Source organism: Papio anubis, chromosome 2 (assembly GCF_008728515.1).
Source record: "Papio anubis isolate 15944 chromosome 2, Panubis1.0, whole genome shotgun sequence".
NCBI lineage: Eukaryota > Metazoa > Chordata > Mammalia > Primates > Cercopithecidae > Papio > Papio anubis.
Window position 1 is genome coordinate 91,232,730 of NC_044977.1, and position 9,306 is coordinate 91,242,035.

Below are 9,306 nucleotides of genomic sequence, written 5' to 3' on the forward strand. Positions count from 1 at the left end.
ATCCGGCCACTGCACTCCAGCCTGGGCGACAGAGCAAGACTCCATCTCAAAAAATAAAAATAAAAAAAAGGCAGTGGGGTCTGGGCGCGGTGGCTCACTCCTGTAATTCTAGCATTTTGGGAGGCCAAGGCAAGTGGATCACCTGAGGTCAGGAGTTCGAGACCAGCCTGGTCAACATGGTAAAACCCCATCTCTACTAAAAATACAAAAATTAGCCAGGCATGGTGGCAAACGCGTGTAATCCCTGCTACTTGGGAGGCTGAGGCAGGAGAATTGCTTGAACCTGGGAGGCGGAGATTGCAGTGAGTCAAGATTGCACCGCTGCACTCTAGCCTGGGTGACAGAGTAAGACTCTGTCTTAAATTAAAAAAAAAAAAAAAAAAAAGGCAATGGGCCAGGCATAGTGGCTCATGCCTGTAGTCCCAATACTTAGGGAGCCAACACAGGAAAATCACTTGAGGCTAGGAGTTTGAGACCAGCCAGGGCAATATAGCAAGACCATCTCTCTGCATAAAAGATAATTAAACTTTTTTTTCCCGGAGACAAGAGTCTTGCTGTCACCCAGACTGGAGTGCAGTGGCACGATCTTGGCTCACTGCAACCTCCTCCTCCCAGGTTCAAACAATTCTTCTGCCTCAGCCTCCCAAGTAACTGAGATTACAGGTGCCTGCCACCATGCTAGGCTAATTTTTGTATTCTTAGTAGAGAATGGTTTCACCGTGTTGGCCAGGCTGGTTTTGAACTTCTGACCTCAAGCGATCCGCCCATCTGAGCCTCCCAAAGTACTAGGACTATAGGCGTGAGCCACTGCGCCCGGCCAAGATAATTAAATTTTTAGAAAGTGGGGGCATCACTTGAGCCCAGGAGTTTAAGACCAGCCTGGGCAACATGGTGAAACCCTGTCTTTACAAACCCACAAAAATTAGCTGGGCGTGGTGTGTGTGCCTGTACTCCCAGCTACTTGGGAGACTGAAGTGGGAGGATTACCTGAGCCTGGGAGGTCGGGTTTGTGGTAAAGCCGTGATAACACCATCGCACTCCAGCAGCCGGGGTGACAGTGAGACCCTGTCTCCAAAAAAATTAAAAATTGTAAAAGAAATACTGTTATTTCTATATTGTTACTGGTGACTTAATTAGATATAACTGACTTTTGGATAAATAAACCTCTACTCCAAACTCCTATAAGTTATTTCTGAGACTAAACCTAGCCTGGAAAGTGACACATCTGGGAGAGCTAAGCGTCATTTCCTTTCTTAAGCTGACAAACCATGTACCTGTAAAGACGCTGGATTATAGCAAAGTGGAAAGGAAAGATAATTTTGCAAAGTTTCTCCTTCATTTTTCAAGGAAAAAACAGCAAGTTTGATTTTCTGTGCTTGTACTTTTTCCTTCTCAACATCTGTGTTTGTATTGCTGCACTCCCAGCATCCCAGAAATCACCTAGGCTTTCATTTTATCCGATAATCCCTTGTAATTTTTGTCTTTGTCACCATTCGTGGCTAAATGATTTTATACTTTTTCTGGGCCAAATGTTCTTCATCAAATATTTTTCTTTTTCTTTTCTTTCTTTTTTCTGAGACACAGTCTCACTCTGCCGCCCAGGCTGTAATGCAGTGGTGCGATCTCAGCTCACTGCAACCTCCGCCTCCCAGGTTCAAGTGATTCTCATGTCAATGGGATTACAGGCACATGCCACCATGCCCAGCTAATTTTTATATTTTCAGTAGAGACGGGGTTTCGCCATGTTTGCCAGGCTGGTCTTGAACTCCTGACCTCAAGTGATCCGCCCGCCTTGGCCTCCAAAAGTGCTGGGATTATGGACGTGAGCCACTGTGCCTGGCCGGACTGGGGTCTTTAAAGGTGAATTCCCTCCCTATAAGCAAAGGTGGAGACAGAGTCTGGACATTCTAGGAAGGGAAGGCACAAACAGAATAGAAGACATGAGCGGTAATCTCAGAAACACCAAAGCACCCAGAAGGAATGGAGTGCAGGCTGAAAGTGCAGAGAGGAAGGTGGGACTGGAGAAGGCCCAAGGACAGGCAGTGATTCCCTATCTATCCAAGGAAACTTTTCAAACCATAACAGAAGATTTAAGTCAATACTAGAACAAATCTTGTGGGCATGTTGAACTATAAACAAAGCAATGATAGCTTGTTTTTTTGTTTTGTTTTTTTTTTTGAGACAGAGTCTCACTGTGTCGCCCAGGCTGGAGGGCAGTGGCGCGATCTCGGCTCACCGCAAGCTCCGCCTCCCGGGTTCACGCCATTCTCCTGCCTCAGCCTCCCGAGTAGCTGGGACTACAGGCGCCCGCCACCTCGCCTGGCTAGTTTTTTTGTACTTTTTAGTAGAGACGGGGTTTCACCGTGTTCACCAGGATGGTCTCGATATCCTGACCTCGTGATCCGCCTGTCTCAGCCTCCCAAAGTGCTGGGATTACAGGCTTGAGCCACCGCGCCTGGCCTCACTGCAACCTTTACCTCCTGTGTTCAAGCTATTCTCCTGCCTCAGCATCTCGAGTAATTGGGATTACAGGTGCCTACCACCACGCCCACCTAAGTTTTGTATTTTTAGTAGAGACTGGGTTACACCATGTTGGTCATGCTTGTCTCAAACTCCTGACCTCAGGTGATCCACCTGCCTCGGCCTCTCAAAGTGCTGGGATTGCAGGCATGAACCACCACACCTGGCCAAGGCAGCCTTTTCTTGAACTGGGGAATTCCTGTTGACGTTTCTTTGCATCCCATAGGGTCCAGGTGGTTTGACTTTGGGCAAAAACCCATACAGATTAGGCCTTATGAGAGATGTAAAGTTTATTAAATTTTTTTTATTTTGTGAGACAGGGTCTTACTGTGTCACTCAGGCTGGAGTGTAGTGGTGTGATCTCAGCTCACTGCAACCTCTGCCTCCTGTACTCAAGTGATCCTCCCATCTTAGCCTCCTGAGTAGCTGTGACCACAGATGGGCACCACCACACCCAGCTAATTTTTTGTATTTTGCATAGAGATGGGGTTTCACTGTGTGTAGGATGGTCTTCAACTCCTAGGCTCAAGAGATTTGCCCACCTCGGCCTCCCAAAGTGTTGGGATTACAGGTGTGAGCCACTGTGCCCAGCCTCTATTTTTTTAATTTTTATTTTATTTATTTACTTTTTTTCAAATGGAGTCTTGCTCTGTCACCCAGGCTGGAGTGCAGTGGCGCGATCTCAGCTCACTGCAAGCTCCGCCTCCCGGGTTCACGCCATTCTCCTGCCTCAGCTTCCCGAGTAGCTGGGACCACAGGCACCTGCCACCATGCCTGGCTAATTTTTTGTATTTTAATAGAGATGGGGTTTCACTGTGTTAGCCATGATAGTCTTGATCTCCTGACCTCATGATCCACCCATTTCAGCCTCCCAAAGTGCTGGGATTACAGGCGTGAGTCACCATGCCTGGCCAATGTTTTTTTATTTTTATGAGATAGGGTCTTGCTATGTTGCCCAAGCTGGTCTCAAACTCTGGACTCTAGCTGTCTTTCCACCTCAGCCTCCTGAGTAGATGGGATTACAGGTATGAGTTGCCACACTTGACTTTAACTGGGGAACTTCACTTTCTCTCTCTCTCTCTTTTTTTTTTTTTTGAGGCGGATTTTCACTCTTATTGCCCAGGCTGGAGGGCAATGGCACGATCTCAGCTCACTGCAACCTCCATCTCCCAGATTCAAGTGATTCTTCTGCCTCAACCTCCTGAGTAGCTGAGATTACAGGCGCGTGCGACCATGCCCAGCTAATTTTTGTATTTTTAGTAGAGATGGGGTTTCACCATGTTGATCAGGCTGGTCTCGAACTCCTGACATCGTGATCCACAGGCCTCACTCTCAACCTCCCAAAGTGCTGGGATTACAGGCGTGAGCCACTGCGCTCAGCCTTTTTTTTTTTTTTTTTGAGACAGAGTCTCACTGTGTTGCCCAGGCTGGAGTGCAGTGGCGCGATCTCGGCTCACTGCAACCTCCACCTCCTGGGTTCACGCCATTCTCCTGCCTTAGCCTCCCGAGTAGCTGAGACTACAGGCGCTCACCACCACACCTGGCTAATTTTTTGTATTCTTTAGTGGAGACGGGGTTTCATTGTGTTAACCAGGATGGTCTTGATCTCCTGACCTCGTGATCCGCCTGCCTCAGCCTCTCGAAGTGCCAGGATTACAGGCGTGAGCCACCACGCCCGGCCTGTTTGTTTGTTTTTTTTTTTGAGACAGTCTCTCATCCAGGATGGAATGCAGTGGGGTGATCTCAGCTTACTGCAGCCTCCACCTCCAGGGTTCAAGCGATTCTCCTGCCTCACCCTCCTGAGTAGCTGGGACTACAGGCACGTGTACCACACCCAGCTAATTTTTATATTTTTAGTAGTGATGGGGTTTCATTATGTTGGCCAGGCTGGTCTCAAACTCCTGACCTTGTGATCTGCTCACCTCGGCCTCCCAGAGTGCTGGGATTTCAGGCGTGAACCACCATGCCCAGCCAAGTATATATTATTTAGGATTAGTTTGACTACAGGTAACAGAGACTTGAAAAATACCATCTTAAACAAGAGAGTCAGTTATTTCTCATTCATACGGAAGCAACATGGAAGGTAGGCTGTCTTGGGGCTGAGATGATGGCTCCCAAGATCACCTGAAATCCAGGCTCCTTTTTACCTTTTGGTTCCTCCAGCCCCGTGGTATGGCATTCATTCTCACATAACAGGATGGCTACTTAGAAATCAGCCCTTACTTCAGATGTAAGCAGTAGGCAAGGAGAAAGAGAATGAAGAAGAGCATGTGACTTCACTTTTTCTAAGAAAGACTTTCTGGAAGTCCCACAACATACTGCTGATTCACATCTCATGGTACATGGCCATGTCTCCAAGGGAAGTTAGGAAGTGTAGTCTACAACAAAGTACATAGCTAAAAATTGAAGTATGGTCTAAGAGGGAAGGGTGGGAATTGGGGTGGTTGACTATCACTGTCTGCCAGATGGAAGGAATCTGTAGATTTCTTTTTTTTTCCCCCCACTGGGGGCGAGAGTGGTGGTAACAGCTTTATTGAAATATAATCTACATACCTTACAATTCACCTATTTAAAGTGTGAATTATATATACTGTGGGCTGGGTGCGGTAGCTCACGCCTGTAATCCCAGCACACTGGGGGAGAGGCAGAGGCGGGAGGATCGCTTGACCTCAAGAGTTTGAGAGCGGCTGGGGCAACGTGGTGAAACCCGGTCACTACTAAAAATACAAAAAATTAGCCAGGTGTGTCGGCATGCACTTGTAGTCCCAACTACTAGGAAGACTGAGATAGGAGGATCACTTGAGCCTGGGGAGGCTAAGGTTGCAGTGAGCAGAGATCGCACCACTACACTCCAGCCTGGGCAACAGAGTGAGACCCTGTCTCAAATAAAATGTGTGAATTATGTATACTATAATAAGTAGTTTATAGTATATTCATAGAGTTGTGCAGCCATCACCACAATAATTTTGGAAAAATCTCGTTACCTGAGAAACTCCACTATTCCATTAGTCATTTTCCATTTCTCTCTACCCCCAAGTCCCTGCCCTAGGCAACTACCAGTCTATTTTCTGTTTCTGGATGTGTTTATTCTGGACAATTTTATGTAAATGGAATCATGCATGTTGGTTTTTATGACTGGGTTCTTCTACTTATATAACATTTTCAAGATTCATCCATATTATAGCATATGTCAGTACTTTATCCTTTATCGCTGAACAGTGTTCCATTCCATTGTATTGATACATCAGTTGTTGGATATTTGGGTTCTTTACATTTTTTGACTGTTATGAATAATCCTGCTATGAATATTCATGTAGAAGTACAAGTTGTTATGTGGACATATGTTTTTGTTTCTCTTAGATATATACCTAGGAATAGAATTGCAGGGTCATACCTACTCACATCCTTTGAATTGGATTAGATTGTCTTTTTATTATTGAATTGTAAAAGTTCTTTATTTTTAAATTTTTTCTATATACTGTATTTAGGCCTGGTGAAGTGGCTTATGCTCGTAATCCCAGCACTTTGGGAGGCTGAATCGGGAGGACTGCATGAGCCCAGGAGTTTGAGACCAGCCTGGGTAATATAGTGAAACCCCATCGGTATAAAAATCAGTCACCCGTGGTGGCAGGAGCCTGGTAGTCCCTACTGCTTGGGAGGTTGAGGTGGGAGGATCACTTGAGTTGAGCCTGAGAGGCAGAGGCTGCAGTGAGCCAATATTGCACCACTGCTTTCCAGCCTTGGTGACAAAATGAAACCCTTTCTCAAAATAACTACGTAATAGATAAATACACAGATAGGTTAGATATATACGTAGATTGGATAGATGCATAGATAGATGGGCAGTGGCTCATGCCTACAATCCCTCAGCACTGTGAGAGGCCGAGGCGAGTAGATCACTTGAGCTCAGGAGCTGGAGACCAGCCTGGTCAACATGGCGAAATCCCGTCTCTGCCAAAAATACAAAATTAGCTGAGCATGGTGGCGCATGCCTGTGGTCCTGGTCCTGGGGAATCTGAGGTGGGAGGATCACTTGAGCCTCTGAGGCAGAGGTTGCATTGAGCTGAGATCACACCACTGCATTCCAGCCTGGGTGACAGAGTGAGACCTCATCTCAGGGGAAAAAAAAAAAAAAAAAAAAAAGATGGATAGATAAATAGCATTCTGTACTTCATGCTGGAAAGAGTTTGGTTTTTTTTGTTGTTTGTTTGTTTGTTTTTTAGACACAGTTTCACTCTGTTGCACAGACTGGAGTACAGTGGTGCAATCTGGGCTCACTGCAATCTCTGCCTCCCAGGTTCAAGCAATTCTTCTGCCTCAGTCTCTCAAGTAACTGGGATTACAAGTGTCCGCCACCAGACCCTGCTAAGTTTTGCATTTTTTGTAGAAATAGGGTTTTGCTGGGTTGGTCAGGCTGGTCTCAAACTCCTGACTTCAAGTGTTCTGCTCACCTCAGCCTCCCAAAGTACTGGGATTACAGGCATAAGCTACCGTGCCCGGCCCAAAAAGAATTCTTTATGACTTCGACCTTGCAAGAGATCCTGAGCCAGACCACCAGCCTAAGCTACTTTTTTGTAGTTGAGTCATAAGAGTTTGAGATACAAGGTTTACTCTGTCACTCCAGGCTGGAGTGCAGTGGTGCAATCGTAGCTCACAGCATCTTCCACCTCCTGGGCTCAAGCAGTCCTCCCACCTCAGCCTCTTTGGTAGCTGGGACCAGAGGTGCATGCTACCATACCTGGCTGATTTTTTTTTCTTTTCTTTCTTTTTTTAGAGACCGTGTCTCAACTGTGGTTCCCCAGGCTGGAATGTAGTGATGCAATCTCAGCTCACTGCAGCCTCCATCTCCTGGACTCAGGCGATTATCCCACCTGAGCCTCCCAAGTAGCTGTGATTAGCGTGCACCACCGCTCCTGGCTAATCTTTTTGTATTTTTGGTAGAGACAGGGTTTCACTATGTTTCTCAGACTGGTCTTGAACTCCTGGATTCTCAAGCACTCTACCTGTAATCCCAGCCTCCCAGAGTGCTGGGATTACAGGTGTGAGCCACTGCGCCCGGCCCTTTTGTTTCTTTTCTTTCTCCCCTCCTCATGCTTCTGTCCTTCCTTTCTCAGTATCTCTTCACTACATTGCCAGGGATTACAGATGAACCACTGTGGGTGCCCGCATCGATGAGACGGAGTTCAGCTCTGCCGCCCGGTGGCTGGAGGCGTGCAGTGCCGGATCTCAGCTCACTGCAAGCTCCGGCCCCAGGTTCATGCCATTCTCCTGCCTCAGCCTCCCGAAAGTAGCTGGGACTACAGGCGCCACACTCGGCCTCGCTAGTTTTTTGTATTTTAGTAGAGACGGGTTTCACTGTGGTCAGCCAGGGATGGTCTCATCTCCTGACCTCGCGGATCCGCCCCATCTCGGCCTCCCAAAGTGCTGGGATTACAGGCTTGAGCCACGCCCGTCATTTTTTTTTTTTTTTTTTTTTGAGATGGAGTTTCACTTTGTTGTCCAGGCTGGAGTGCAATGGCGCGATCTCGCTCACTACACCCTCCTACTTCTTACCAGGTTCAAGTTTATTCTCCTGCCTTTGTGCTCCCAAAGTAGCTGGCATTACAGGCATGCTTCACCACCGCTGCTTGTATTTTTAGTTGAGACAGGGTTTCTCCATGTTGGTCATGCTGGTCTCCAAACTCCCACCTCAGGTGATCTGCTCCACCTCAGCCTCCCAAAGTGCTGGGATTACAGGCGTGAGCCACTGTGCCTGGCCCACCTGATTTTTTCAGTGTTAATATTGTATCCCAACCTTACTCGAACTTGTTTATTCTAAAAGTTTCTTTAGGATTTCACATTGCAAAAATCATCTCATGTATGAATTGAGATAGTTTTTACTTCTTCCTTTCCAATTTGGATGTCTTTTTATTTCATTTTTATCTTATTGCCCTGGCTAGGACCTCCAATATCGCGGCTGGATAGAAGTGGCAAAACAAGGCAGGTTAAGGGTCAAGGGTGGCTCGCTCTGTAATCCCAGCACTGGGAGGCCGAGACGGCTGGATCACTGGTGGTCAGGAGATCGAGACCATCCTGGCTAACACGGTGAAACCCTCGCCTCTACTAAAAATACAAAAACTAGCCGCTGCAGGTGAGCCAGGTCCCAGCTAATTTCCGGGAGGCTGAGGCAGGAGAATGGCTGAAGCCCGGGAGGCGGAGCTTGCAGTGAGCTCTCCAGATCAAGCCACTGCACTCCAGCCTGGCTACAGAGCCGCAGACTCCGGCTCAAAAAAAAAAAAAAAAAAACAAGCAGGCGGGGTGGCTCATGCCTGTAATCCCAGCACTTTGGGAGGCTGAGGCAGGTGGATCGCCTGGAGATCAGGACTAGCCTGGCCAACAAGGTGAAACCCCGCCTCTACCAAAAATTCAAAATTAGCTGCATGTGGTGGTGCATGCCTATAATCCCAGCTACTTGGGAGGCTGAGGCAGGAGAATCACTTGAACCCGGAGCTGGAGTTACAGTGAGACAAGATTGGGCCAGTGCACTCCAGGTTGGCTTGAGTGAGATTGTACCAAAGAAGTAGCAAGAACACAAGATTATTTTGTTTCGATCTTAGAGGCAGACTTTTTTTCAGTGTTTTACCATTAAGTATAAAGTTAGTTATGAGTTTTTGATGTATAACCTTTTGGTGCCAGGTGGAGTCAGTGTACTAGAAGTTTGAATTTGAGTATGCTAATACAGGCTTATGCCCTGTGGTTACCAAAGCATGTGTCATAGCCTGTAAGCTACCTATGGCTTCTTGTGCA